Source organism: Protopterus annectens, chromosome 1.part0 (genome assembly GCF_019279795.1).
Source record: "Protopterus annectens isolate FY-2018-M chromosome 1.part0, PAN1.0, whole genome shotgun sequence".
In the NCBI taxonomy this organism is placed as follows: Eukaryota; Metazoa; Chordata; order Ceratodontiformes; family Protopteridae; genus Protopterus; species Protopterus annectens.
The window spans coordinates 1,422,008,884-1,422,014,883 of NC_056725.1; the positions used below are offsets into that span (position 1 = coordinate 1,422,008,884).

Genomic DNA, 6,000 nt, shown 5'->3' on the forward strand with positions numbered 1-6,000 from the left:
AGCTTCTAGGATATCCTCGGTAGGAACACCTCTGAGAAAGTAGATGCAGCCCTGGTGGAATGAGACTTGATCCCCTGGGGAATAGGTTTTCCATGGTGCTTATAGCAGAAATGAATGCAATGGCTTATCCATTTGGAAATGGTTTGTTTTGAATTAGCCTTCCCCTCTGCCCCTTCAGCAAATGCTACCAGCAGTTGTCCAGATTTTCTTCAAGGTTTAGTCCTGTCCAAGTAGAATCTAAGTTGTCTGTGCACATCCAATGAATGCAGAATCCATTCCCCTTTGTTCTGTGGATTGGGAAGAAAGTTGGCAAATGAATGGACTGATTAAGAGCCACACTGGATACCACCTTGGGCATGAAGGATGGACTGGTCCTGAGTGACGCCCTGTCCGCATGAAAGATGATGAAAGGCTCCACTGCCATAACGGCCTGTAATTCAGATATCCTTCTAGCTGAAGTGTCTGCTAAAAGGAAGGCTGTTTTCCAAAAAAAAAAATTAAATCTGCAGTAGCAGCTGGCTTGAAAGGAGGCAGAGCGAGTTTCTCCAATGCAAAGTTAAGGTCCCAGGCAGGGGTTGGAGCTCTCCTGAGTGGTCTCAAGTTTTTGGCCCCTCTGAGGTACTGCTTGAGCAGAGGATGTGAGAAGAGGGGAGGTTCTGTGTTATAATGAGCTGAAATGGCTGAGGCATGGATTTTAATGGAAGAAAAAGACAGGCCCTTGTGAAGCATCTCAGTTAAGTATTGCAAAATCTGAGGTAAATTGGGTGCGGCTGTGCTCATCCCTAAAGATTGGTTCCAGGCACAGAATCTTTTCCATTTATCAGCATAAGATTTTCTAGCACTAGGTCTTCTCGTCTCCAAAATGACATCCATCACAGGTTTGCTGAGGGATGCTAAGGGTGAATTTAAGAGATTAGCCAAGCTGCAAGGTTCAATGTTGGGAGCTGAGAGTGCAGAATTTGGTTCTCCTGCTGAGACAGCAAGGAAAGTGTCTGAGGCAGGTGCCATGGAGATGTTTGTGACACACTGCGCAGGAGTGGGTACCAGTGTTGGCATGGCCAGTCTGGAGCAATCAAAATAATTTTTGGTTTGTCCTGTTTGACTTTTAGCAGAACTTTGGAGAGCAGAGGCAGAGGGAGAAAGGCATAGACTGATAGGTTTTTCCAGCTGAAGGATAGAGCATCCACTTTCCAGGCTTTTTTTGTGATTAGTCCTTGTGCAGAATTTGTCCATTTGGTAGTTCTGGGGGGAAGCAAATAGATCTATGTCTGGGTTCCTCCATTTGCTTGTCAACATGTTGAAAATCCGTGGTTCCAGTTTCCACTCGTGTGGGTCTATGAGATTTCTGCTTAGTCCATCTGCCAGTGTATTCAGTTGTCCTGGCAGGAACTGAGCTTGTAGTTGCACTTGGTAGCTCAAGGCCGTGTTCCACAATACCATGGCTAGTCTGCAGAGGGGGTAGGAATGTGTACCCCCCCCCCCCCGCTTGTTTATGTACCACATAACCGTGGTGTTGTCCGTCTTTACCATTAGTTGTACTGGATGAATGTAGTCCTTGAAGGCTGTCAGAGCATTCTGTTCAGCTAACATTTCTTTTTGATTGATATGTAGGTGCATTTGATTTGGGTTCCATTTGACCAGAATTCACTTTCCTGCCAGATGAGCCCTCCCCCATGCATAGTCTGATGCATCTGTAGTTAGGGTTTGGGTGGCAAACGGGTAGTGTGAATGGCAGTCCCTTGTTTTGGTGGCAGGCCTCTGCCCACCATAGGAACTCCAGGCGTAGGCAAGGTATGATAGGAATCATTGTTTCCAGGCTGTGAAAATGTTGACTCCATAGACTTTTTAAGTACCACTGAAGTTTCCTCATATGCAGTCTTGCATATGGAATTAGAAGAATGCAGGAGGCCATGAACCCCAAAGCTTGCAGTATTTGACTTGCAGGTAGCAGGGTGTTTGTGGCCACTTGCTTGAAGTAAGTTACCAAATGAATTTGCTTTTCTGGTGTGAGGAAGGCTATCTGGGCAGTTGTATTCAAGCTTGCACCCAGGAATGTAATATGTTGAGAGGGTATCAGTTGTGATTTAATTTCATTTATGGTGTACCCTAGACAAGTTAGAACCCTTTTTTATAAATGCCAGATGATTTAGAAGTATGGCCTGGTTTTCTGCCTGAATTAGACAATCGTCCAGGTATGGATATATTTGAATATTTCTTTGCCTGCAAAATGCAATTACTGGAGCCAGGCACTTTGTGAATACCGTGGGCACAGTAGACAAGTCAAAGGGCAGTGCAGAGAACTGATAATGCAAGTAGCTTGCTTTGAAGCTTAGGTATCTTCTGCAAGATTCCCTGATTGGGATTTGCAGGTAAGCTTCTTTTAAATCTAGAGTTGCCAACCAGGCATCTTTGCCTAGCATAGGAAATAACTGAAGAGTCGTCATCTTGAATTTTGGAATGTCCAGAAAGGTGTTTACAGTAGACGGGTCCAGAATTGGACGCCATGATTTGTCTTTTCTGGGTACCAGGAAAAGCCTGGAATAGAAACCTTGTCCCTTTTCCTCTTCTGGTACCGGGTGAATAGCCAATAGGAACAAACTTCAACTGTAGTTCTACGTCCTCTCTATTTCAGAGCCAGTAGTATCCAAGAAGACAAACAGAATAAGAAATACTCACTTTATTAAAACAACAAAGCTTTCAGGAATGTCACTTCCTCAGTGTTAATCAAAACAGCATTTAAATTTAAGCATACATATATATACATAAAATACACCAAAACCACCTGACACAGCCATCCAATAAAAACATAACTGGAAACCAAATTAATTAACATTTAAAAACACGTATATTCATTAAAATATTCATGTATTAAAACAAGTATACATTATATGGATGTATAACAACTTCATAGTGGAATGTTTAACATATCCAAATGTATATCCCAGTATTCAATGATATTGTTTTTGTCTGAATTCTAATATTGGTTTGACAGTAATCATAATTGAATATTTTAATGAATGTACGTGTTTTTAAATGTTAATTAATTTGGTTTCCAGTTATGTCTTTATAGGATGGCTGTGTCAGGTGGTTTTGGTGTATTTTATATATATATATATATATATATATATATATATATATATATATATATATATATATATATACATATATGTATACTTAAATTTAAATGATGTTTTGATTAACACTGGTTGAATAGCCCCCATGTTTAAGAGAGAAAGTACTTGTTTTTGAGCCTCTGCCCACTGATTTGGGGGTAGGTCTGTCCACCCATTTGGAGTTGGCAACGTGTGGAAATGAAATTTGTATCCCTGGGACACTATATTTAAAACCCATTTGTCTTGGGTTATGAGTTTCCAGTTTTTTGCATGAAGAGCAATCTTTCCCCCCAAAGGGGCGGCTAAAAGTTAAGTGCTTGGTAATTTTAAAGGAAAGTCATTGAGACTGTTTACCATAGGGGGGTGTCTTGTTATTTCCAGATTTGGAAGTGGAGGGCCCCCATTGCTTAGTTCTGAGAGTCCCTTGGGACTGAAACCTGGTGCTTTTGGTGTGTCTGGGTTTGGTTTTTTAGACATAGATCAAGATTTAGGGTTTAATATGCAAGTCTGTAGGCCTGAATACACCCTCAGAAGCCAGTGCCTGCAGAGCGGCTCCGGACCCATCCAAGGTAAAGACATCCACAGGTTCCATAGGTGAATTACCTCGCGGCATACCAGACTCCGAATGGGTCTCAGTAGAGGCCTGCGAGTCAGAAGTAGCAGGTATCAGGGACTGCGAAAGCACCTCACTGAGTACCGTCGAACTGGTGACTGGCTTAGGAGAAGCGTCATCGGCAGTTTTAGACCTCGACGGCCTGTCTCTGTCTTTATCTTTGCATTTTTTCGAAATCCTGGTAGTCGGATGCCTAACTGACGTCATTTCTGGATAATTAAACCGAGAACCGAAATATTTAAAAATTAAAAAATGTACCTACGACGGATAGTGCGCTGATTAAATAAAGCACAAAACTGACAGCAAGGTATGTCACAGTCAGGGTCTAGGCAAGGAATACAGTACAAGTGAAAATCTTTATGAGGTATTCGCTTTCCACAAGTAATGCAATTATTAACTTTTACTGACATCAGTAAGGAGCAAGAAAAAGTTTCCCCAATGGGGTACTTAGCTTTAAGTTGAAGACTTCGGTTCTGAAACTCAAAAAAGAAAATTTCAGGAGTCGGCCGACTGGCACTTGCGAACTGCTTCTGCTTCGGGCACTGCACGCAAGAAAGACTGATGTAATGGCGTCGGCTGCATGTTTTATACCCCTGACAACCTGACGTCATGGAAGAAGGGACAGCAACCGACACAGGACCCAAAGCTTTGTTAATCAGGCTGACTGAGGGCAACTTGTTAGCACATTACCCAAATGTAATGACTGCAACAGTGAAACACGAAGAACACCCAAGAATTCCCTAATCCGTTTCTTAGACTGAGGGTAGTCCTGACTTTCCCATTTGAAATGCTCCCTAAGAATATTCAGAGTATCTCCAAAAGAAAAATCTTCTGGAGGGGAGGGAGAAGGGATGGAGTCTTCTGCATCAGAATCCTCAAAACCAGAAAAAAGTTGAGAGCTTCCCTCTTCATCAGCAGAGTTGCTGGAAACCTCAGAGTCTGAGGCAGACAAGACTTCTGGGGACAATTCCCTAGCCCTCTTAGAAGGAGGTGGCTGAGAGCCCCTGAAAAGGGTCAAGAGATCACTAGCCATTTTAATCATCTGAGACTGAGGTATTTGAGGGGAGGCCTGCACCTGCTTTGGAGAAGATTTCTGGCTGGAAGGCCTGCTAGAAAGCCGGAGGGACTCAGGAGGTCTAGCCACCGCATAAGTCTGAATCAAGGTCATCAGTCTGGATCTGGTCTCCGGGTGGAGAAAAGAGGCATCAGAAGCCAGCGCCTGCTTAGCAGCTCTGGATGCATCAGAGGCAGCAACTGGCAGAGGGTCAGAAGACGAAGTGGAAGCTTGCAGTATGGAGGACTCAGAAAAGGTCTCCGCAGATGCCTGTTGCTGAACATCCGTGGACTGCAGGGGCAAAGAAAGCACCTCACTGACTACCGCTGAGCCGACAACCAACTTAACAGGGACGTTGTCGGCTAATTTGACCCTAAGCCTGTTGCAGTCCTTATCCTTGCACTTCTTAGGAACATCTGAAGTCGGAAGACTAGAAGACGCCATACCGACGAACTTAGGCCAAACTCCAAAATGCTTGAACAAGATCCTAGCTCTACGGCGTATGGTACACGGGTTGAAAGAAGTACAGAGAAAACAATTAGGGATGTCTTGCTCAAGGCCCAAACAAGTAATACAATAGGAGTGAAAATCACGGTGCGGAATCTGTTTTCCACAGGCAAGACAGTTATTAACTTTCTCTGACATTCGTTAAAGCAAGAAAAGAGGGTCACAATGGGGTACTTATCTGAGGTTGTCCTCAACTAAGCAGTCAGAATACAAAAAGAAGGTACTCGTCTGACCGGCACTCGTGCAAAATGCTTCTGCTTCGGGCTCCGCAGCAAGAAAGACTGAGGAAATGACGTTGGCTGCCTTCCTTTGTACCTGACGTCAGGCCTAAACCGAAGGCAGCCGACATCATATACCAAGGACTTTGGTATTCTGGCCGACTGTGGGCTGCCGGGAGCCGGATAACACATTTTGTAAGGACTGCAACAGTGAAACATGATGAAAATGTGTACTTTCTCAAACACCCTACTGCACTGCATTTTCAGTAATTTAAAAAGAAAAAAAAGAAAAAGAAATCCAGGTGCCTAGTGTGAGGACACATTCCAGGCTCTTCTGCTCTTCCACCATTACATGACTTTTGACAACTCCACGTGCTTTTAATTTATACTCTATTTTGCACTTTTATTCATCAAACTTGTAAAACAGTCTCCTTGAGAAGAGGATTGTTCCCAAGGTCAGCAAGTGCATAATTAAATACAAAAACATAATGTGAA

General features: G+C 43.3%; 1 protein-coding gene across 1 annotated transcript in view; it reads right to left on the reverse strand.

Annotated features, from left to right (window-relative positions):
- The window catches only part of SNX14 (sorting nexin 14), a 1,453,711-nt gene that overhangs the window by 1,145,083 nt on the left and 302,628 nt on the right, over window positions 1–6,000 (reverse strand). The window lies entirely within an intron of this gene.